Raw genomic sequence first — 26,142 nt, 5'->3', positions numbered from 1 at the left:
ATTGTAACTGAAATCCCAAAGTTTTCATGGATGCAATCTCATTGGAAGATGTTTTCATCTTCATGTTACGGTGCACTCTTCAAGATATGTCAAAACTTCTTCAAAGAAAAGAGACATCCCATCGAAAAGATATGCTTTGATCCTCGGGAAGCAGTAATTCATTTGGTCTCCATTTTCCCAATGGTTGTCCAAGAACCTAAGTTTGTGTGGGAATGCACCAAGCACTTTGCTTCAAAAAGAAGAAAAAGTTAAAGGTGTTGATGGAAAGTTATTCCGAGTTTACATCCGGACACACCATCGAGAAGGTTTTCAAAGTGTCAGAGACCCCATAATATGTCAATCTACGAAGGAGAATTCACAACAATTCGAATGAGAAAAAGCTTGATCACATCAAGTTTTCAAATAACAACAAGCAATTCATCAAAGAGAGTCAAAGGTTATCAAAAAACACAATATCATGATTATCAAAGTGAATGCAGTGGCACAAAATACAGGAACTCCCAATCCTATGATCATTTGGGTTTGCATCATCAAGTACAGGGCCTTTGCTGACAATCTATAGGATTGATTCATTCAAAATCAACAACCTCAACATTTTCTTGAAGTGTTTTTCATGTTTGTAGATTAGAGAGGATGTACTGCATAAAATTGTATGATTACATGTAATTCGATTTACATGTCCTTATGACATGTAATCCAATAATTTCTCTCACCTAGTTTGATCGAGTCAAAGTTGGTTGAGTTGCTCCCACTTTTTCCTCCGTTTTTATCTCAACTCCTTTGCCTATATAAAGGAGTGCCCCCTCATTGTAAAAATCATCTTTTATTGTATGCAAGAAAGCTCTACCAAACTTGTGCGAGCATAACTTTGATTATGTAGTACCAATTTGGGAGAAAGGTGGATAAAGAAGCAATTGGATTCGAAGCTTTGACTAGAAGCAACTGTGATAGAGTAAATTAGAAGTTTTGACTGTAATTTGTGCATATTGTCTTTGATTCATGTTATTATTGTGTGTTCAATAATAAAGCATAGTGAGTTAAGAAGCAACCAAAGTTGAAGCTTTGACTAGGAGCAATTGTGGTGATATATAGACTAGAAGCTTTGACTATAGCTTGTATTAACATAACAAATTCACCAAAATTAGTTAGAATTTCCCTACTTCTAGAAGACTTTGCACCCCAATGGTAGAGGTTTTTCTTATGGAATAGAAATCATCTACTTTTGGAAGTCTTTGTGCCCCAATGGTAGTGATTTTTCTTATAAATTAGACAAACAGGACTTAGAACCAGACCAATATGCTTTCAATCAACCTTTGAGGTATCATTGTTTCCAACTATTAAATAGAATTGTAGTTTAGAGATTTAATCTTGCCCATTACTTGCTCCGTGGGTAAGTGGATTCTTTCCTGAAAGAAAAGATGAAAGAATATCAGTAACACCCCTTACATAATCTCTCAACTTCTTGCTTACCTTGAGTTGATCCAAGGAACGGTGAGAAGGTGGAGCCTTCCCTTTAATGTAAGAGAGACTTGGTCTCATACATTGTGGCTGATCTACCTATTTTGTGACTGGAATTTAACAAAATTGTTGGTAGCAAAATATCCACCCAACACATTCAAACATCAAAATCATATGAATCTCAGCAACCCAATTAGCATGCTCACTCCCAAGAACAAACTGAACATAATAAAACTTCACAAACAATTCCTACAACTCATCAACAATAAGGGAATCCACATAAACCGAATGTAAATCCAACTCCACATCAGTAGCCACATCGATATCACCAACATGTAGATCTATGTCGATATCAGCAACAATAGAATCATCAACCATATAAGCAGCAACATATAAATTCTGATCCATATCAGCAACCATATGCAAATCCTCATCCATATGTACATCCTCATTTCCACAAATGCAAACCTCATTATCAGCAATCTCATCATCCACAATAAGATGCTCTACAATTTTCATGTCAGACACAACCAACTAATCATGAAAAACATCTCCTTTCCAATCTCAACAAGGTTAGGAACCTCTTCGGTAACCTTAGGTATCTCAGATACAACCACAAGTTGCTCTACAGGTTGCATATCAGACTCCAAAAACTAATCAACAAAACCAACCACACATACCTCTTCTACCTCCACCACAACCTTGTCATGCCCTCTTCCTTCTCAAACAAGTCTTCTAATCGGCCATACAACTCTATTTTGGATCGGTAGACTCCAACTATGATAATATCTGCAAAACTCAACTATCCTTTCCTTGATTTGATCGGTTAAATCAACTTCCAACCGAGCAAACTTCTTTGTCACCTTGGTTTCCACCACATCATAGAGATCAACAATCGCCCTAGGGTCCAATCTTCTCGGAGTCATCTTCCAAGATCTTTGAAAACCCTCTACAACAAATCCTATTCCAACACCTTGTGACAGCCTCCAAGTTGCTTGCAAATCATGTTGCAACCTGCCACCTCGCACAATAACCAAGCAAGAGTTTCACAAATTTAGGCAAACCAAATCGCATGAAATCTCTACAACCACACTCTAACAATCACCACCAAATCAAAACTAGGCTCTGATACCACCTAACGCAATGCAAGGTTGAGTGAACCCCCAAAAGAGGTGACCTAACCCCTAGCAAATAACCACACAGCATAAATACAACAATGACACAGAGATGTAGATCCAAAACAACACCAAATCTCCTAATAGAATCATAAGATTAACATCCAACATGCCTAGCTCTAAGGCCTTCCGTGTTACAACCAATACAAAGAAGAATTCAACTCAATCCTCATATGTGAAGATCCACCTCCTAGCTATCATCCCTCAAGATGCTCCTAGCTACTCCATGCTCCACTGAATCAACCCTAGCTAATTGAATTACTCTAGACATCACAAGCCTCTCTACTTATACTAAACCAAGCTACAAGTCGGCCTAGCAAGTCACATGAAATAAACACTTAAGCCACAAGTGGGCCTAACAGATTACATAACACTTAGGACAGGTCCCAAGTTTATAACTATACTAACTCATAAGATAAAATAAACCTACACGGCCTTAGACGTAGGCCCGCACGTCATCCAACGATCCACATCTAAAATTATACAAGCCAACTCCCATGGATCGAAGCTTGTGGAAACAATCTCCAAAGTCTACCCAGGAAATAAGAAATAAGTTACCAGCAGCCACCGAAAGAGCTCTAACTCCAACACAATCCCTCCAATCATTATGCACACATAAGACAAGGTCCAACAATATGCCTCGAACATAACCCTAACCGCGCAAAACTTAGGGTCCACAAAATCCAAGCTCAATGCTCCTGCATCAGAATCTCGACATTTAGATGATATTTTATGTGTTAATGAGTTCTTCTCTAAGAGAGAGAAAATCGCGATGATATCCCTTGTAACAATGGTGTTCATTGTCTCCAACCTTGTTTCGGTTTTACATAGACAAGTTGGAAGAATAGTTAAACAAGACTAGCAGTGAGGGGGTGCAGCTGGCTAGCTATGTGATGAAATTGCTCTTATATGCAGATGACTCATCATACTTGTTAATACGGCTAAGGATTTTTAAAAACACTTGAAGGCACTAGAAAGTTTTTTTCATGAGGTGGGAATGCAATTGAACACAAGTAAAACCAAAGTTATGATCTTCTCGTTAAAGAGGAATAGGAGATCTCCGGACGAATTTCTGTTTGAGGGTAACCCTCTTGAGATTGTGAACGAGTACAAATACCTTGAAATAGATTTTCAAAACAAACTCAACTGGGATACATGCACATCAAAAAGGATTTAAGGGGGCTTGAAGGTGTTATATTCTACAAAATAGGTGTAGGAATGCAAAATTATAGGATTGGAAGACCATGAAAAACCTTTTTGGTCTGCTAGTCACCCCAGTGTTTCTATACGGGTGTGAGGTGTGGGGCAGCAGTATGTCCGATCAGAAATGGAGACAAGTGGAAAGAATTCAAAAGCACTTCATTATCAGCAGTCTCAAAACCAAGACAACAATGCCCAATGAGATCTTATTGGCTGAGGCTGGCTCTTTTTCGTTAAAAGTCGTTGCATTGGTTCAGATGCTAGGTTATTTAAAGAAAACTCAAGGTCTAGGAAGTCATCGATGGCCTAAGCTAGTCACTGAAGAAAAGCTTGATAGGAGAAAAGGCACATGGATGGAGCAAAATGTTAAGAGGATGCGCAAATGGGATGTTAACATCCATACATGCCTAGTTAATAATGAAGATCTAAAGAAGTTTGTTATGGAAAATTTTCATAATATCATGTGGACAAGACACAAGGGGCAGAAAAAATCTTAATTTATTAAGGAATTTAATTCCACCTCTTGTCATGATGAAAAGGCATATATAAGAGCACCTATTAAATGGAGAGCAAAAATGGTTATAGCTTAGCTTAGAACTAGCTCTCATCAACTGAGATGTGAAATAGGTAGATGGCAGGTTCCAAAAGAAGATTGAGCAGACAGAACATGCTTATTTTGTGATATGGGGATTGTGGAAACGGAGCAACACTTTGTCAAGGAGTGCCTGGCGTACAGTGATATCAAATCTAGGTATGCAGAGATATTAGAGAAAAGAAACCTGAACTACTTATTTGAGGAAAAACAGTTGGGCATAACAACAAACCTGATTATCAAAATACATCGATGGAGAGATGAGTTAGTCAAAAGTTTACAGCTAGATTAGATTTTCGCCTCTTTTGAAGGTGGGTGCTACATGCGGGTCCCATAGCTGCCTTGGCCTTGTAGATGTTCTTAAAATCTTTCATTCATTCATTCAATGAGTTCTTTGCGAGAGAAGTTTGAGGTCAAATACCTTGTTAATGAGTTCTTCTCTACAAGAGAAGTTCAAGGTGAAATCCTTTGATAATGTGTTCTCTGCGAGAGAAGTTTGAGGAGATATCCCTTGTTAATGAGTTCTCCTCTGCAAGAGAAGTTTGAAGTGAAATCCCTTGTTGATGAGTTCTTCTCTGCAAGAGAAGTTTGAGGTGAAATCCTTTGTTAATGAGTTCTTCTCTACAAGAGAAGTTCGAGGTGAAATCCCTTGTTCCACCCTCTGAGAGTAGCTATGGTAGATCCACCCTCTAGGAGTAGCCATTGTGGAAGTCACAAGTGTGACTCCATGACTTAATTTTCTGTTTTTCTGATTTAACTTCTAGGAGTAGCTATGATGAATATTGTTATAATGAGAACGATTTTTATTCAGAAAATTTCTGATGAGATTTTGCTATTAACATTATTTGATTGCAGCAAAGTGCACTTGTCAAGAGATGACAAACTGATGATTTATCTTTTGCTAAAACAGAGTGTTAATGTTTTAATAGCTGCGAGAGAAATCATCTTGCCTATGATAATCTGCCATCATTTTCAGATTGTGTTTTATTTTGGTCACACTGTCTCTTATCATTCACCGTGCTCAAAGAATTTTGAGAAGGATTGTAAATTAAAATAATGTGAGCCGCCATTCTATTTCATGGCCCAGTGTGTGTGATGGCCGAGACCATTTCATTTTGTGGTCAAGTCGATTGTGCTTAGTGAGTGACATGGTCAAGCTGGATGGTGTCGGTTCATTGGTCATCAGTTCTCATATTAAAGATGCCAGCATCATTCCATACCTGCCAAAATTTCACCTTCAATGAAGGTCTCTTCAGATTTACGAGGGATATATTCGTTTTGTTCATTTGTATTATATTCATTCATCCGGAATCTTATTTTTTGGTATTGAACAGTTTCATTCCAATCAGCTCATTTGAACAATGATAGAAAATTCATTTTGGCAGCAGATGGAGAGCGTGACAGGTTTGGCTAACCAATTTTAGGGTTGGTTGGATTTTTGGCCACCTAATTATTCTTATTGCTTACACTTGTGTTTGGAAGAGCAGATTGGATTTCAGTAATAGCTATTACGTGGAATTGCAAGGTCTTGGGAATGAGAGAGCTATTGTTGACTATTTTGAGCTTACTCCTATGGTGCCTTGCATTGGTTTCTTCGAAGAACGATTCTCTGAAAATTTGACCAAGTTTTAACAGTATTTGATTGCTCTCCTTATAGGCAGTTCACAGGATTTCTCTTATCATTTTCTATTTCTGCAACTCCGATCAGAAAACAACCTGGGAACACATGAACAAACGAAAATAATAACTCCTTAATATCATTCTCACGAGCACAACGACTGTTTGACAGAATATTCAATTGGAAAGGTGTTAAATAATTGGTTCAAATTGGTAGTGGATATTAGGAGGCGGCATTTCCATCTACTACCAGGATGGAAGTCGAGCCACAGCCTTCTACAACAATTCAGAACCTCAACCTTGCTCAAATTTTTTACTAGTATAGGGAAGAGCTAGATGTAAAAAATTGCATTTACTTTTTCATTTCTTTAGCTACCTATTGTATAATGCTACTGAGTTTTGACCATCAAGATTCCATATGATGGTGTGATTTTGTACACAATTAGCATTCAAACTAATGATTCAATGTATCCCTCTCTAGTTCCAGACGATAGAATAAGTTAGTCCAAAATATACACATGTCAAATACTCCCATTCATTGATGGTCGAAAACTAGTCCATGTTAAGTACCTACCCCCTCTATAATTAATTCAGATTCGCCTTTTCCCCAGCCCATCCTCGACAATTGTGGCTTCTGTGCCTAGCTGTTAGACAGAGAGATTACCCCACTCTCTTGGAACCTGCAATATGTTTGAAGAACACACGGTCTGGACAACAACAGGGCCAGTGGCTCGGACATAACGCACCCCAACATGCTAATGTGAAGTCTTTAGTCCAAATCCTAACTGGTTCATGAGAATAACCCCAACAAACAATTATGAACATTGCAAACTGACTCATTCAAAATTGCCGAACCCATTTCCTATTTTCATTTCCAAGCCAAACGACTCATGAAAGAGCAAAGCAATTTCTTCCGAATCTTCTTAAAAAGCAAACAACCGGGAAAGAAAACACCATAGACACCTTACACCAATCAAATTTACTCATCACCCTATTTGCAAACCATATATACGAGAATATTCATGTTCAGAGATGAAGATAATCTCAAGAAACGCCCAAAAAGCATTATAAAAGAGCAAAAAGCAATGATTGTGATCTTACAGAAAGAATATACGAGCAATGAACGCAAATGCAACAAAGAAATTGACGTGAGCTTACCGTCGACCTACGAAGAGTCGGAAGAGCAATTTGGAGCTAATTGTAGCATCAGATTATAAATTCATTTCTCTTGCTAAATTCCGATCATTCTTAATTGCTCTGCTTCATTCTGTCGTTGCTACACAGTGAGAAAAAGTCATATATGACCAATGATTCGTTGTTACCTGTCCCGCGTTCTTTACCTCGCGTGGAGGACAACAACATTGCTGATACTATATGCATAAATTGTCCTCTTCGCCACAGAGTAGTTCATTACAAAGGAACTTCAAATTTATGGTGGAAAAACATTGATCGTAAGTCAAACTCGGCCCCCGATGGCGGATTCCGATTGGGGCCGGCATCCGCATTATAGCGAAAGGAAACATGTTATTAAATAAATAAATAATTCTTTGATACAGTAGGTAGGATATTTTGGTTTAACGAATGTACGAATAATAACTTTCAATGTTATCCAGGCTAGAAATATTCCATGGGAGAGTATTAATATGAACACGAGAATATTTAAAAATGGTCCGTGGGAGAATGTGTACATTTGAACAGGTCTTTCATCCCGTTTATTTAAAAATGTGGATTTGTTGATTTAAAGAGTTCCCTTTGATTTCGTCTTATCGTGATAACATAAACATAATAATAATAATAATAACTAGGAAGCATTGTTTATTTATTTAACATAAATAATGGTGGAGAAGATGTTTTTTTTAAAGGGTAGATTTTGTATTGTAAAATGTAATGAAGAAGTAGTAGACAATTGTCTATCTACTAGCAAGGACGTATATTGAAAATGTGCAATCTAAACAATTTTTAAGGTTGTATATATTGTGATGTTTAATCTGGTGTGTCGATACAACTAGCAATCGCACTTTGGTGTACAATAAGTATGCCAAAGATATATTGGAAATTAATTATCAAAAAGTATATATAGAGGAGAGGGATAGGGAAAATAGCATTACTCTTTTTGAAGAGAACTCTCTCTCTCTCTCTCTCTCTCTCTCTCTCTCTCTCTCTATATATATATTCCTCAAGCTCTCCCTCTCTCTCTCTATATTCCTCAAGCTCTAGCTAGATCTCTCTATCTTGCTTTAGCTCTTTCTATTACTTTTTATCCATCTCCATCTCTCATATCTCTACATATTTATGTCATCACAAAATATAAATATTCATGTGAGACTTCTCTAAAAGAATATCAATCTTGTGTCTCTCCTCTTTGTATCTAGTCACATCTCTCTCATTTTATTCGTTCATCTCTCTCCTTCACCCCCTTTCTATACCTTTATGTATCTGCATCTCTATTTTTCTTCCCGCATCTCCCCTTTTGTTTCTATCTATATTGTGATTTGTTTCTATCCCTATATATTGCCCCCTCACTATCTCTCTCTATATATCTCTTTCTACCTCTATCTTTATTTATATATCGTGCATTCTCTTATATATATATATATATATATCATCTCCCCCACCCCCCCCCCCCCCCCCCCCCAACGCACACACATATTTTTTCCTTATGTCTCATCTATTTATATTTATATTTATCCCTACCATCTCCATCTACCCTTTCTCTTCTCTCATCATCTATCCCTTTCCTTCTCCGCATATCCCTCTCTATGTCTATATTTCTTCCCCATCTCTCCATCTAGTTGTCTCTATCCTTCATTATCCCTATATATCTTCCTCTCTACCCCCTCTCTCTCTCCCCTCCTACCTCAACCCTCCCCCAAACTACATCCCTCTTCTTTGTAATCTATCTCTCCCCCTTTCTTTGCACATTTCCCTATGTCTCTCTCTCCATCTCTATCTCAAATTAATATATATATACTTATTTATGTTGAAGTATAACATATCAATTATCTATCAAAAAAAATATAACATATCAAATAATTGTATATTTAAATTTTAAAAAAATGTTAATGCAAAACATTTAAGTCTGCTAGATAAATTATTTATTTAATCTATATTATCTTTGAAATATCATTTAGAGTAGTGATCTATATATAATTTTGTTAATATTTATATTCATTATAATATAATTAGTAAGTGTGTGTAAGTGTGTGTGTGTGTGTGTGTGTGTAGAGAGAGAGAGAGAGAGAGAGAGAGAGAGAGAGAGAGATTTCTCCCATTAAATTATTATAAACATAAGAACTTATTTGACCTATTAATTGAATAAGTTTGTATATAAAAATTTCAATTATTTTTGAAACTTTTACAATATTTCTTCTATTATCAAAATTTCAAATTTAAATCATTTTTTTTAGTGAATATCTTCCCACTCTAAAAAAAGGTTTAAGTTAAAATAAGAAGAAAAAAATTACAAGAAATATTAACATTATTGTTTAAAGTTTGTAAATATATTCTAGATATATTTTAAGAATAATACATTTTATTTATATATTTAAAAAATGATATTAATATATTTTGTATTTAACATAAATAATCGTGCAAAAGATGTTTTTTTAGGGTAGATTTTGTGTTACAAAATGTAATGAAGAACAAGAAGATAATTGTCTATCTACCAACAAGGACAGATATTGAAAATGTGTAATCTAAACAATTTCTAAGGTTGTATATATTGCAAAGTTTAATTTGGTATGTTGATACAATTAAGTATACATTGATTTAAATACTTGTAGATTGTTATTTTCAATTAATAGATAGATTATGGTTTGTGAGATGTAATGTCTAATTTGGTGCAATAACAAAGTTAAGTATACATTGATTTAAATATTTTCATTGGCATTTTTTATTTGTTATAGTATTATCTTGTTTAATGTTCTTTTTATTATGAGGTAATTGGTAAATACTTGCTTATTAATAATAGAGACCGAAAGGTCAATTTATACAAAAGAATGAGACGATGTTTCCTTAAGAAACGATCGTAAAGAATAGAAACATTATATTCTAGAGAAAGCAAAAAACGAAAGCAAACTAAAGCTAAAGATATTTACAAGATAACCATTAACTAATAATAGACATCTTATCTATTATTGTAATACCCTCCCTTAATGGTTAATCTATCTAACACACCAAGTTGTCCTCGGAATTTGACAAACTTATCAGGACCAAGAGGCTTGGTGAGAATGTATGCAGTCTAATCTATAGTAGGAACATACTGCAGCTCTATAGTCCTGTCTTCAACCAGATGTCATATGTAATGACAATGAACATCCACATGCTTGGTTCGTTCATGGAAGACTGGATTTCGTGCTAACTTGATAACGCCTTCGTTATCAACAAACAGAGTAGTCGGTCCTGCTAGTGACATCTGCATATCCCCAAGCATCCGACGAAGCCAGACAGCTTCACATCCTGCCTTAACAGTCCCTCTGTATTCAGCCTCTATAGAAGAGAGAGAAATTGCCTGCTGCTTCTTGCTGGTCCATGTGATTGCACCGGATCCCAAACTAAACACATATCCAGATCTTGACTTTTTATCATCAACAGAGCCTGTCCAATCTGAATCTGTGAACCCATTGAGTTTAGGATTAGAACTCCGAGAATACAGAAGTCCATAATCAGAAGTGCCTTTCACATAAGGAAGCACAAGCTTTGTTGCCATCCAATGATCAGCCTTAGGAGCTGTCATAAAGCGTGAAATATAGCTGACTGCGAAGCTGATATCAGGCCTAGTAGCAGATAGGTAGATGAGGCTGCCTACTAGTTGCCTATACGTAGTATCATCAACCGAAGGAGAATCAGACTTGGCTGATAACTTGAGACCTTTCTCCATAGGTGTAGATGCAGGTTTGCAATCCTGCATTCGGAATTTGTCTAACAAGGCCCTGGCATATTTGGACTGAGAGATGAATATACCAGAAGACTGTTGCCAAACTTCAACACCTAAGCAATAATGCATGAGTCCAAGGTCAGTCATATCAAAAGACTGGCATAAGTGTTGTTTGATTCCCTGAATCAAAGATGTCGAACTGCCAGTGATGATCAGATCATCCACATAGATAACCAGAAGGATGATGTCACTGTCAGTAGTCTTGATGTACAAATTTGAGTCTGAAGAACTCCTCTTGAAGCCTTGATCACTGACGTACGTATCAATCTTGATGTACCATGCCCGAGGGGCCTGCTTCAAACCATAGAGAGCTTTTACCAATTTGAGAACCTGATGGTCTTTACCAGCAACCTTGAAACCAGGAGGCTGTGTCATGTATACCTCTTCATGGAGATCACCATTCAGGAAAGCACTCTTTACGTCCATCTGATGGACCTTCCAGCCAAACTGTGCTGCCATGGCTAGGACTAATATGATGGTGCTCATCTTTGCAGTAGGAGCAAAGGTCTCCTCATAATCAATGCCCTGACGCTGAGAAAAGCCCTTTGCCACTAAACGAGCTTTGTACTTATCCAAAGTACCATCTGATTTGTATTTGATTTTGTAAACTCATTTGCAGCTAATGGGTTTCTTCCCTGGGGGAAGATCAGAAAGGACCCAAGTGTTGTTCTTTAGCAGGCTCTGGTGTTCAGATTGCATGGCCTGTTCTCACTCTGGAATTCCTTTAGCCTCGGAATATGTTTGAGGCTCAAACACACTGTGAATGTTGGCCATAAGAGCAAAGTTAACAGAATCTGTAGTTTTGCTCTTTTTCCGAGCAGTTCTCCCATCAATGAGCTCATCATCATGAAGATTAGCAAGTGTCTTAGCCCACCACTTAGGCCGGAGAGGAGAATGACCAACAGTAGTACTAGGAGATGCTTGATCGGCAGGATCCTGATCAGAAGAATCTGGATCAAACTCAGGTGAAGCATCTTCAAAACGCAGTGATCCTGCAGGAGAAGCCGGAGGTGTCTGTACAGGTATCACTGGCAAGATTGGAGCTGTAGGAGCTACTGGAGCCCTCCCATCAGGTGGACCTAATGGAAGCCGAACTCCCAAATCATGAACCTGCATAGGCTGGTCTGCTGGATCAAGAACAGGAGAAACAGGCATGAATGGTCCTCGCTGCTCATCAAAGACTACATCGCGGCTGCATATGAGACGAGATGTCTCAACATCAATAAGGCGGTAGGCTTTGTGAGGACTGTTATATCCAGCAAGCATCAGTTTCTGACTCTTGGCATCCAACTTGGTGCGTGAAGCATCAGGGATCCAAACAAAAGCAAGAGAGCCAAAAACCTTCAGGTGACTGATTCTGGGCTTGCGACCTGACCAGGCCTCTTCCGGAGTTTTACCTTTGACCGCCACTGTGGGTGACCGGTTCAACAGATAAACTACAGTGTTAACTGCTTCTGCCCAAAAATGCTTCGGAACATGTCTGTGTTCGAGCATGGAACGAGCCATCTCGATGATTGTCCTGTTCCGACGTTCAACTATACTATTCTGTTGTGGCGTGTGGGGTGTGGTGAACTGGCGTTGGATGTCATGTGTATCCAAGAAGCTGGAGAAAACATTAGAACAAAATTCCCCCCATTGTTTGATCTAAGAGTAATAATAGATTTCCCAGACTCTTTTTCAACTAAGGGTTTAAACTTCTGAAATACAGTAAATGCATCGGATTTCTTTTTAAGGAAATACACCCACATTTTTCTACTGAAATCATCTACAAACAACAGAAAATACCTGTACCCAAGAACAGAAGGATTGGCCATAGGGCCGCAGATATCAGCATGAACAAGCTGAAGTACTTGAGAAGCTCGCCAAGAATTGCCATTGGGGAAAGGTGTGCGATGTTGCTTCCCAGCCTGACATGCGTCACAAACTCCAAGGTGTTGGGTTTGAATCTCTGGCAAACCAAGAACAAGCTCATCCCGAGCAAGTTGTGAGAGATAATGCACATTTAAGTGCCCATATCGCTGATGCCAAAGTGTGTTGATGGAAGATCGCCGAGCAGCCATAGCTAAGTCCTAAGAATCACCAGAATCAGTAAGTCTGAAAAGACCATGATCCTCAAGACCAACTGCAACAGTAGACTTAGTCGCCCGATCAGTGATGGTGCACTGATGTGAACTGAAGGTGACTGCCAAGTGTGGAGAATGTCGCAGCAACTAACTGACCGAAAGTAGATTTAGTTCCATCCCTGGAACGTAGTACACATCAAGGAATATGAGCTTCCTCCCAACAGACTGAATTTGAATGTTGCCTTTACCAACAACCATGTACTCTTCTCCACCACCAAAGATAACAGAATCTAAATAAGGCTGGTAGTCAGTAAACCAGTCTCTGCGGTGAGTGAAATGTCGAGAGGCACCTGAATCAATGTACCAGGCAAATGACTACACATGATCTACGAGTCTTTTAGCCATGAAGGCGTAAAAGGCAGATTTCGCCTGCTTAGTGTGCTCTGCACTGTTCGCTTTGGGTTGCGAACTTGATTGCTTAGACTGGGCAGCTAAGCGTTTCCGACATGCAACCTTCATGTGACCATACTTGTGGCAATAGTTGCATTGAATGTTCTTCTTTTTGGTACCATCGAATGCTGGAGCAGAAGACTTCTGCTGAGATGGTTGCTGAAACTTGCCCTTATCCTTCTGAAAGGATTTCGCAACAAAGGCTTGCTCAGTGGAGGTGGAACTAGCGCTGCTATCGAATTGTTGTTTCCACCGATCTTGCTGAAGCAGCAGGGTGCAGAGATCAGTGAACTTTAGATCAACACCAGTGGATGTGATGTTGAGAGTCTCGATAAAATGTTCATAGGAATTTGGTAAACTCTGAAGAGTGATTACCACAATATCCTCTTCCTCCATCTTGCAACCGATGGCAAGTAACTGATCACGGATTTCCTGAATCCGATTCAGGTGTGCCTAGAGCGAGGTGCGTTCATCCATGACAATAAAAAACAGAGTGTTTTTCAAAAAGAAGGCTTTGCTCTTGTCGGAAGTCTCATGAAGACCTTTGAGATGTGTCCAGATTTCGGCAGCTGTTTTGCCAGATGGAATCTGAGAAAGCTGGTCATCAGCTACGGATAGTTTGAGAAGCATTACTGCCTCTCGATTATTCAGATCCCATGTATCTTGATCAGGACCCGGAGAAGTCGGACGCTGCGTAACACCCAGAACAAGTTGATCGATGTTTCGATATTCGAAGATTACGATGATGCGTTGCTTCCAGGTTCCATAATTGCGACCATTGAATTTGGAATTATGCTCGAGCAGAATATTTGTCAGAGATGCCATGGCACGTTTTTCAATGAAAAACTGTGAAAATCGATGAAGGCACGTTCTTCGAGGCAAAAATACGGAAGACCCAAAAGGAATCTGCTGTCATTTTCTAAATCCACTGGTTCGAAAATCGAGGCACCCAGAAAAAACGGACGACAACCCAGTTGAGCTCTCGAAAAACCCACCAAGAATCTGCAAACAAAATTTTTTTTTGACCCCAAAAATTAGGGTTTCGAAAAAAAATGGCCCTAGCTGAAAAAAGCTTGAAAAAACTTCAGATTTCTTGATGAAAAATGGTCGAATCTGCTTCAAAAATGACTAAGAACAGGTGGGATTGCAGAGGCGACAAGTACTGGGTGAAGGTCGCGATTGTATTTGCAGGAAAAAACAGAAGAAATCGTGCGAGTTGCAAAAAACGCGATTTCCCTGTCAATTTTAGATGCGGGCCGACCATACACAGACCTCCAAAAAATGCATTTTTCCAGTCATGAAGTTGTGATTTGCAGAGGAGTTCGGTCAAAAGAAATCATGATTTGCACATACCAGTCACAAATGGTAAAAAATGGCCACGATTTCCACGCGATTTGTAGACTCGTAATTCGGGAATTTCTCCAAGCAGAAAACCCTAGGTGGGTTTTGGAGAAATTAGCTGAAATAATTTTTGGAAAAATTTAAACAAATAATTTCAAGAAGAAATTATAAATTTTTTCGAAAAAAATTTAAATATTTAGCTCTGATATCATATTACGAGGTAATTGGTAAATACTTGCTTATTAATAATAGAGACCGAAAGGTCAATTTATACAAAAGAATGAGACGATGTTTCCTTAAGAAACGATCGTAAAGAATAGAAACATTATATTCTAAAGAAAGCAAAAAACGAAAGCAAACTAAAGCTAAAGATATTTACAAGATAACCATTAACTAATAATAGACGTCTTATCTATTATTGTAATACTTTTTTGATGTAAAGACAGTTCATTTTAAATTAATTTATAAATTCAAAGATTACATCTAAATAAAATAAAAAATTAGAGGTTTATATATGTATATATGTATGTACATTTATATGTATATATATGTATGTATGTATGTACACACACACACACACACACACACACACACACACACACACACACACACACACACGTATGTATTATAAATATGTATGTGTGTGTGTGTATGTGTATATGTATATATGTGTGTGTGTGTGTGTATATATATATATATATATAGTGTGTATATGTATATATATGTATATACACACATATATATATGCATATATAGATGCATATATATACATATATAGAGATATGTATACGCACACGTGTGTGTGTGTGTGTGTGTGTATTGGGAGGAAAAGTCAATCCTTGAAGATCATGTGGGCAGAGTCCAAAATTCTTTTAAACAAGGACCTAACCCTTAAACAAAAATAGTTTTATAGGCCTAGCCTAGAAGAGAAACATCCCCAAGCATTCAAAGTAGTAGTAGTTGAAGGAGGCGTGTTTGGTTCACCCTTTTTCCTCCATCCTGGCTCGTGAGTTGGTTGAGGGTCTGCAAAGGTCCAACCATCTCCACTATCTTCTTCAACCTCCTTGTCCTCGCATCACAAAGGAATCGTTAAAGCCAACCTAGGAAAGCCCTTGAAGGATAAAGGCCAACCCGGATCATTTTCCTAAGGTGGCCAACTAACGAGAGTTGGGGGAGCCCAAAGAGGGATTGGTAGTTAGAGCCCATCTTGAGGGAGAACCTCAAAGGCATGGTGGAAATGCAAATCTACATGGAAAAAGTTAGCACTAGGAATGATAACAAAGAGGTTGAGAGCGAGAAGTGTATGTGTGTCATCTAGAAGAGCATGTGTGTGTGCGCGTGCGCGCGTGTCATCTAGAAGAGTGTGTGTGTGTGTGTGTGTGTTGGGAGGAAAAGTCACTCCTTGAAGATCATTTGGTCAAAGTCCAAAATTCTTTTAAACAAGTACCTAACCCTTAAACAAAAATAGTTTTATAGGCCTAGCCTAGAAGAGAAACATCCTCAAGCATTCAAAGTAGTAGTTGAAGGAGGCAGAGGGTTTGGTTCACCCTTTTTCCTCCATCCTGGCTCATGAGTTGGTTGAGGGTCTGGAAAGGTCCAACCATCTCCATTATCTTCCTCAACCTCCTTGTCCTCACATCGCAAAGGAATCGTTAAAGCCAACCTAGGAAAGCCCTTGAAGGATAAAGGCCAACCCGGATCATTTTCCTAAGGTGGCCAACTAACAAGAGTTGGGGGAGCCCAAAGAGGGACTGGTAGTTAGAGCCCATCTTGAGGGAGAACCTCGAAGGCATGGTGGAAATGTAAATCTACATGGAAAAAGTTAGCACTGGGGGGAACAATAACAAAGAGGTTAAGCGTGAGAAGTGTATGTATGTCATCTAGAAGAGCTTCAACCCCAACATCGACAATGAGAAGTAGAATGGTTGTTGTAAATGGAAGCCTTTAGAGAAACTCTTAACAAAGTACATAGAGCATTTCAAAGGTGTTGCAATGATTCTTGAAAATGAGCCACCTCAAGGGCCACCTTATTAACTTCAACCTGTATTTGTAACATTACATTGTTGCATATGAAAGCTTTATCAAAAATAGAAACATTACAATCAATTAAGGTGTGTGGTAAAATTGTCACATTTTTGTCTTTCCATATGGAAAAGAGAATTTTCAATTTGAATCAAAATTGGGTAAGTGCACCAAGTTTTTGGTCAATTAAGTGAACACATGTAAAAAACAACATTTTTTTAAGAACCCATTTGGGTTCCTTAAAATTCAAAATCTTTCTCGGCTTAGTAAAACCAAGCCTAAGAAAATACATTTAAAAATGGATATAGTTTCTCATAATCTGTGCAAGTTCTAAGAAACGAAAAAAATTCTCATAACCCGTACAAGTTATGAGAAACATAAAAATCTTTCTAACTCGAGGTTTTGGGACAACTTTTAATATCCAAAACAGTGAATGGGTAGCTAAAACAGACCAAAACATATGAGGACCTAAGCATGTTTGATGTTGTATTGCATTTTTTGGTGTTTATAACAATTTTTAACAATGTCACTATGTCAAAGAGGTAAGATTTCATTATTTTGATTGTTTTTGTTTTCATTTTAATTTAAGTATGATTTTTTAATTATTATTTTTTATTAATTTGATATCAGATTCTATAATTAATCCTTAAAAATGAAAGAGACGACAAATGCCTCTTCCTGCACAACCAACACAAGAAACCCCCAAAAATATTGCACATGAGCAACAAGAAAACCCTTAAGATGGTGCTCCACAACCACAAAACCTTCAAAATATTGCTCACGAACAAACACCACCACCCTAAAACCCTCCACCTCCTCTACTAGATCGTGTACAGGCCACACATGATGATATCATCAAACACTTGGCAAAAAAAAGCCCAAATTTCTATATCAGTGAATAGGTTGAGGTCCTCTACTAAGGAGCACCACTCATCCCTCACAACAACCACGGCTAACAGTGCAAATAAAGGTATCTAGACAAGGTGCAAAATGGGTTTGATAGAGGGATAGATGTTGTGCATTTTATGTGGATGGGTTATCATATGATCGAGTGAAAAGAAAGGCATACCTAAAGATGGCGTGTACACCCCTTTCATCAATACAAACAATAATAACAACCTACTTACTGATATGACATGATTTCCTATACATTGGTATGTTTAGACTAGGATGAAAGTAGCTCTTGGGAATAGGTGGTATATAGTCTCACCAACCACCTTGTAATAATTGGGAGGTACCTCTATATTTTTGAGAAAGTCGTGTTGTGAGTTTATCCTTGGTGAGAAGTTGAATTACTTTGATGTCTCATAGTTACAGGGTAAAGGGAGAGGCTCTACATAGGATAGAGCTAGGGCCTAGAGCTAAGACCCACAAAGAGGTACGACCACAACATAGGAGGTGTACAAAGTATGTATATATATATATATATATATATATATATATATATATATGGTTATTTATATTATTAATATATTAACTAATGATGATTAACTATAAAGACATGTCTCTTCATGAGAAATGTCCCCTCTCATATTTCTAAGTCTTCAAATCTACATTTGGAACACATCAATTACATTGGCAATGTTACTACATTTGTAGAAAATGATCCATGTTACTCAAAATATGGAAGGTGAGTTATATCTTGTAGATTTGCAAGGGGGTCAATGAAATCTAATTATTTGCATTTCTTCCAAACAAGGATCAATCCTCAAGAATTGTTTGATTACATATTCATGCATTGAAAGGAAAAGTGAATGAAGCTAATAAGCTCACCTTAGAACTGAAGGATACTATGAAGGCCTCAGCGAATACACAAATGGCTCTTCTAAAGCAGAAAATCAGCATATTGTCACTAAAGTATTCAAGAAGCAAGAAAGAAGAGAAGGGGAATACAACTCCAGCAAGTAAATCAAGAGCTTGAACAAATCCAAGAAGACTTTGACTTATAGCAAAGTCCAACTTTGGCATGTTCAAATATGGGACAACAGAATGGTTGGTCTAAGTTAGAAAGTGGGAGTACTTTCCATTTTATTGATAACCCACTATTTGTGATGAGTATTGATTTAACTTTTGATAATCCACTATTTGATTTGGATGGTGAGGTGACTTATAATCTCAATGACACAAGTGAGAAGCGGGATCCAAGGCATGGTATTTAATTATAAAGTGAATCTAGTTGAATTCTCTATTGGGCTACCAAGGATCCTAGATGGTTTGCTTCCTACAGTGGACTATTGTGGATTCGATGATCATGGATTGATGGTTGACCTTGTCGGTCTACCTCAAGGAAGTGAGTACTATTGTCAACAATGGTTAAATGGGATCAATACCATTGGCATGAATCTTCAAGCATCATCAATGCATTCTCAATAGAGTCTACATGGAAATCAGAATATAGTAGCGTCTACATGGTGGACTCACTCATTGGTTTAATATACATGCACAAGACCATTTGGGTGGCCAATACAGACACATGGGTGGGGACAAGCCCAATAGAATAGAACCAATAACAGAAGCAGAGATGCCATTGTTCCTGATTGATTCCTTTGTGTTACATAGAGAAGCTTTACCTTTGTTGAGACTTGAAACTATAGAATGGGGGGTCTCCCAAAAAGCCTAACCTAGACCCATCCTATTGGGCTATTTGCTTTGCCCCACCCTAGTAAAGAACTGGTAGAAATCTATAACAACTAAAACCATGGTTGGTAGCCCCATATTTTTTTTAAGGGTTTTTGGTGACTAATGATCATGGTAGAAGCATCCCATGGGAAGATATGGAACTAAAAAGTGATAATAATGTTATTGTTACCTCTATTTTTTGTCTTCATATGAGTCAATTTGAGTTCCTATAGGTGGACTAGAGATAGATTATGTAATGTTCCAACCTAGTTTGCGGTGGTCCTACAACCCAACTAGTGAATTGTTTGGTGCAAGTGGTAGTTCGTACATTAGAGTGGGATTCACACGATGTAGGAGGTTGTACTAAAACAGGTCATACAGTGGAGAGGGGAGAAATGTTGCAGTGAGTAGCACGGAGGAGTCCATACGATATGAGGTGAAGGTTGTACAATAGCTGAAGGGGAGGTCATACAGTCGTAGGTGGAATGAAGGGTCGTACGGTGGAGATGGAATGAAGGGTCATATGGTGGAGAGATAGCCATGGGGAATGGTCGTACGGTAGGTCAATAAGGTTGTACGATTCAATAAATGAGGTCTTGGGGTCGTACAGTAAGATGCTCTACATGCTGGGCCTAGCCAAGGGTCTGTAGGGTAGAGGATGGTGTACGGATGGAAGATGGATTCAATCATTAACCAAAAAAATAATTATAATTCTGAATTCATTAGATAAACCCAAACAAGAAGAGAGATTTGAACATGAATAACCATTAATTAATATTTGCCACAAGATGGTGCTCTGATTTGCCATATCTGAGCGAAGTATTATAGGCGACAAAATAGGGTGAGGGTTGAATCCCATCAAAACCGGCATAGCCAAATAGGAAAGGTCTTTCACTTCTGAAATGGCGAACAACAAAGAATCCCATCGGGAATTCACAATAGAAAGAAATAATTCAAATCGCATACCAACAACTACCTACAAGCCATGCTTAAATACCCGTCAGGGAAACCTTTCTAAAGGTGTACAAAGATTGCCGACGACAACATCTACCTACGAAAACAAAAATAAAAATTGGTCTAAGATATACTAAATCAATCGACCCATTAACAATGTTTGATTAATAATTTATTTTATGACGGGAACATTACAATCCTCCCCTCCAAAAATTTTCTTGTTCTCAAGCAAATGCAATGTCGGATGCTATAGAATGTGCTCACCTTCCCACATCGCATCGTCCAACTACAAGTGTCTCTAGTGTACCAAATATTCCTTCACCATTTGGTTTCGCAGGGTCTTCTCACGTACTTCAATGATCTCTGCCAGTTCCAATATGAGTTTCCCTTCTTCATTGAGCAGCGAGAGGTTTGCAGCTATCGTGATGTTCCATCCCACAACTTTCTTAAGGCAGGAAACTGATGCAGGAGCATCCAGAGGTATAAGGGCAATCCTGTGTCACCCAAAAAAATGTACTTAGACTTAGTTTCTATTTTATGTCTTTGCATTTTTGGATACCCATTTGGCTCAAATAAAGGTTCCAACTCTCATACTTCAACTATCAGTTCATTTAAAAATCCCGAAAAAATAGGAGCATGCAATTTGACCATCATTTTGGTGACCTAGAAGGTGTGACTTGGCCAGATGAATGTAATCGAGATTTAGAGCATTCCAGAAAAAGAATCAGGTCAAAAGGCCCCACGGTTTGAAAGTTATTGCAATTTTTCGAGTTTTGGAGACCCCCTAAGAATGCTTCAGAGTCAAGTTTGGGGCATTAAATGGCCTCGAAAAGGGTCGAAAAATGGGGGACGAGCGAAGCTTGTCCATAGGGCTATAGAGCGCTTCGAGAGCTTTCCGAAAATGTAAACGGTTCGTCAATCGGAGTTACGGTTCAAAAGTTATGCCTCCCGGAAGTTCGGCTACCGTTTCTGGATTCTTCTAGAATTGCACCGACTTCTAACGCAGCTCCCGGAACCTTCTATTTTGTCGGTGGATGCCCACTAGCACTTTCTATAATGTACTCCTAGTCCTTAACCCTCCGGGGTCTATTTAAGGAGGTTTATGGCATTGTAAAAGGCAGTTCGGGTTGGAGCTTGAGAGGAGGTGCTAAAAGGAGAAATATTCTCCAGATCTATGCTATTGTAAGCCCGCAGGGCATGTTTTGAGTTTATTTTCTCTGCACTGTTTGTACCAGCTTATTTTCTTAGTTAATGTAATTCCCCCTTTCTATTGTGTCTATTCTGGTTGTTGGGTTGTGTCCCCATCAGAAACAAAAAAAAATGTTATGAATACGGCTCCCTTGTGGAAGTTCCAGCTCATAGGTGACTTCTCCGATGCAGTGAACTACACAATAAGGGCCATAAAATCGTAGCTTCAATTTGTTTTCCCCATTGTCCTTCAATGACGACTATCGGTATGGCTGAAGTCTGCGATAGACCAAATCACCCACTTCGAAACTTCTCTCAACTTGATGTTTGTCAGCGTACATCTTTTGTTGATTTTGCACCATTTGTAATTTTTCCTTCAAGCATCTTAGGATGTCATGTCCCTCTTGAAGTCAGTCCCTCACCCTTCGTGCGCAACTGTCACCCAGCACTTTATCAATGAATGAAAGGGGTTCATACCCGTACAGTGCTTTGAAGGGTGTCATTCTAATGGACGTGTGAAAGGTGGTATTGTAATAATATTCCCCAATGTGCATCTATTTGACCCACGCCTGTTATTATGTCGAAACATAGTTCTAAAGGTAGCCTTCTAACCACTTGTTCAGAATCTCTGTCTATCTATCTGTATGAGGGTGGTAACTAGTACTTGGCGACAATTTTGTTCCTGACAACTGAAACAATCATATCCATAAGATACTGATAAATTGTCCATCATGATCACTAACAATGTTTCGAGGTAACCCGTGTAGACGAAAGACTTCTCTAAAAAATAGATCGACTACCTGTGCAACCTGAAAGTCTGAGGGAATGATGAAGAAATGTGCATACTTCATCAGTCTATCAACTACCATGAAGATACAGTCCTTCTTGTTTACCTTAAGGAGTCCAATAATGAAGTCTGTCGAGATACTTTCCCACTTCTATTCTAGTGTAGGTAGAGGTTGCGATAACCTGGCCGATAGAGTATGCTCAAATTTGTTTTGCTAGCAGACCACACTCTCTTATATACTGTAATACATCTCCTTTAAGACTTTTCCATGAAAACCTTTCCCTGAGTTGTCTGTAAGTTTTGAGGAAGCCTGGGTGCCCAACCAAGGGTGAGTCGTGTACCTCCTTCAAGATTTTATGCTTCAATTTGGATTTTGGCACTAAGTCGATTCTTATAGTAAATGATGTCATTCACCACTTTGTACCAATCATCTTGAATGTTGTCATCCATTAGCTCATAGGCAAATATATTTTTGAAATATTCCACCAACATATGTGCTTTCCAATAAGCTGAAATCTGAGTCAACAAGCAGATAGCGGGTTTCCTAAATAGTGCATCTACAACCACATCGTTATTTCCCTTCACATATTCAATATCAAAATTAAAAGTTTGACCCTTGCTTACCAATTTATGTCGCCTTTCATTCAAGTCTCGTTGCTCCAGAAAATATCTTAAGCTATTATGATCAGTACAGACGACAAACTTTGCACCCACCAAATATTGTCGGAATTGGGTTAGTGCATAAACAATGGCCAACATCTCTTTGTCATAGATGGAATATAAATGCTCTACTTGTGTAAGTCTCTGACTCTCATACGCTATGGGGTGTCGATCTTCTATCAGTACTGCAACACTACCTTTTCTGGATGCATCACACTCCAAAATGAATAATCGAGTGAAGTCAGGTAAGGCAAGTACTGGACAAGTGCCCATTACTTCTTTCAACTTATCAAAAGTTCGTTGCGCCTTTTCATTCCATTGGAAGGAACCCTTTTTTGTTAGATCTGTTAATGGTGCCCTAAGTTGAGAGAATCCTTTTACGAACCTCCAATAATAATTGCACAGTTCAAAAAACCCTCGCAACTGAGAGAGGGGCGCAGGGGGGTGCAATCAAGGATAGCTTGAATCTACTCCTGATGAACTTGTACTCCATATTTACTAACAACATGCCCCATATACAATATTTCTATCATACTAAATTCACGCTTGGACCGCTTGGTGAACAAAGACTAAGCCTTCATGATCTCTAAGACTTCATTCAGATGCTTCAGATGTTCTTCCCATGTCTTGCTATAAATAAAGATATCATTGAAGAATATCAGTAAATATTTATGCAATTCTTTGTTGAAGATGTGATTTATGCATGACTAGAACATAGCAAGTGTGTTCCTTAATCCAAACAGCATGACCAAAAACTCATAATGCTCGTAGTGACAACGAAAAGTCATCTTCTTCCCTCATGCGGATCTAATGGTATCTGGATCAAATATCTATTTTTTTAAAAATAAACCACACCATGTAATTCATCCAACAATTCATCAATTATGGGAATAGGATATCAATGTTTTATCGTCTTTTTGTTCAACACGTAGTAATCCACATGCATGTGCATCCTCCCATCCTTCTTTTTGACCAATACTATTGATAATGCAAAAGGGCTAGAACTAAAACAGATCCGTCCTTTCTCGAGCAGTTCCTTAATCATTTTTTTCGGTCTCATCTTTGAGTTTCTTAGGATGGCGGTAGGGTGTGGTTATGACTGATTTGGCGTCTACTTCCAAGTCGATGGTATGTTGAAACCCACGATGGGGAGGTATGCTTGGAGAATGTCCATATAAACTTCATTATGAGCACTCAAGATATTCTAAAGATCATCATCTTAGTGAGGTGGTCGTTATCCATTTATAGGTTCTGCTGAAACAAAATAGTATGCAGTCCAAACAATGTTATTATGTCAAAAGATTGTCTCCATCTGATGTGTTGAAACTTCCTTCGATCCCTCATTGGTCATTCTATAGAGAACAACCTTCCTCCCATCAACAAAAAAAGTGAAGTTCATTTGTTTGAAGCTCTGAGTGTATTCATCAAATGTCTCCATCAACTGTATGCCCAGAATAACTTCCATATCCTTTAGGTCCACTATGAATAAATCCTCTATCACCGTGTGGTTAGCCATAGTGATACTTAGTTGGAGAACAAGGTGTGTATAGGACAGAAGGGTCTCTTTGATGTGTCTCAGTAGGTAGACCTCTTTGTTTCACCGAAGATGAGTTTATGAAATTTAGAGTGGTTCCTCTATCGAGCATCACCATGACCCGTTGTCCTTGAAGGGTTCCCCGTACACGAAACACCGTGCACCTCAGGCTCCAGGCTAGGGCGATAGTTCCTTCACGTCGTACCAATGTTGCAATTCTTTCCATACAGTTCAAACTAACCATTTTGGTGTCCTCGTGGACATGGTTGTCTTTGGAGGGTAGATCTTCTTGTTCGTCCTCATCATCGAACATGATTTCAATGTAGTGAAATTTTCCTTTCCCGAGGCATCTGTGCCCAGGTTCCCACGGTCCCTTACAATTGAAACATAGTTTCTACCTTCGACACTCCTGTTTGGCAACTTCGTCCAACGATGACTTCTTTGGCAAAGGTTTGTTATCTGTCTCTCAGAAACACCAACGATTTAATGTGAGTACCCTCGAGTGGATGACATCAATGATGATGCCATACTCTGAGCATTTTTTATGACCTCTAACAGGGTGGTAGGATTGAACCCTTTCACCCAACCCTTCAATGGTTCTGTCAGTCCACCCATGAAAAGCACTATTCGTCTTCTTTCAAAAATGTCCATGACCAAAACAAAGAGTTTCTTAAATTTTGTAATGTACTGGTCAACCGATCCAGTTTGCTTCAGTTATGTCAATTCTTTAAAATTAAGTTTTAGATCTTTACCATCAAATTGATCTATCAATCTCTCAGTAAATTCTGCATAGGTATTTATTTGGTCATGCCCCAGTGTGATGGTGTCATGATGCCACCATTCATGTGCTACTCCCTCCAAGTGTAATGCCGCAAATTTAATTGCTTCTTCTTCTGGCATAAGATAAGTTGGAAGTAGGTAATCGACCTTCATTACCCACGCTTGCACAGATATGGATCCAGATCTGTCAAATGGAGGCAAATCTACTTTACTCAACTTCCTTTTAAGACCATCGTTAAAATATCCTCGAATTTTGCCTCCCGAATATCTCACTCTCAAATCTATGTAGTCTTTAAAAGATATATCTTTCTCAAAATTTGCATTTCTAGTCTTCTCTCAATTGTTCTTGAACTTCCTCAAAGGTTGGTTGCTTCCATCCGTGTGGTATCTTCGTCCATGGGGGAAAAGACGACATGGAAGGTAGTGAGCGTGTTGGATGAGGGTTTGCTTTTCCCAACGTCGAGTCCGTGCTATGACCATTTTGTTTACCAAATATTTTCTTGTTTGCCAATTTCTTGAGAGTTTCTTCCATGAGTCGTTGAATATCATTGATCTATGCCTGATTCCTCGCAAGTTCTCTTAGCAGTGCTACGATTTTGACAGTCGTGGGATCTAGTTCTACCACCATTCTATCAATCGAATGTGATCTTCTTCTCTTTCAGATATAAACTCTCATTCACTGTCCACAAGCTGGCAGAATTGAAGCTCTAATACCACTGTAATGTTTCGACCTAGCCGTGCGATGGTCGTATAACCCAACTAGTAA

General features: G+C 38.5%; 1 protein-coding gene across 2 annotated transcripts in view; it reads right to left on the bottom strand.

Annotated features, from left to right (window-relative positions):
• LOC149543584 (putative serine/threonine-protein kinase) overlaps positions 1-26,142 on the bottom strand; it is a 169,599-nt gene that overhangs the window by 141,382 nt on the left and 2,075 nt on the right. The window contains exon 1 of one of the 2 annotated variants that reach the window (XM_089798370.1): positions 7,201-7,612. The exons of the other annotated variant lie outside the window; for it this stretch is intronic. The gene's annotated coding sequence lies outside the window, so the exon portion shown is untranslated. Of the gene's footprint in view, positions 1-7,200; positions 7,613-26,142 lie in introns of those variants that run through there. 2 annotated transcript variants of the gene reach the window in all.

Source organism: Cupressus sempervirens, chromosome 8 (assembly GCF_028749045.1).
Source record: "Cupressus sempervirens isolate cs-2001-9-10 chromosome 8, ASM2874904v1, whole genome shotgun sequence".
Classification (NCBI taxonomy): Eukaryota; Viridiplantae; Streptophyta; class Pinopsida; order Cupressales; family Cupressaceae; genus Cupressus; species Cupressus sempervirens.
The sequence above is the reverse complement of the archived record's forward strand: the minus strand, read 5'-3'. Positions and strand labels throughout refer to the sequence as shown.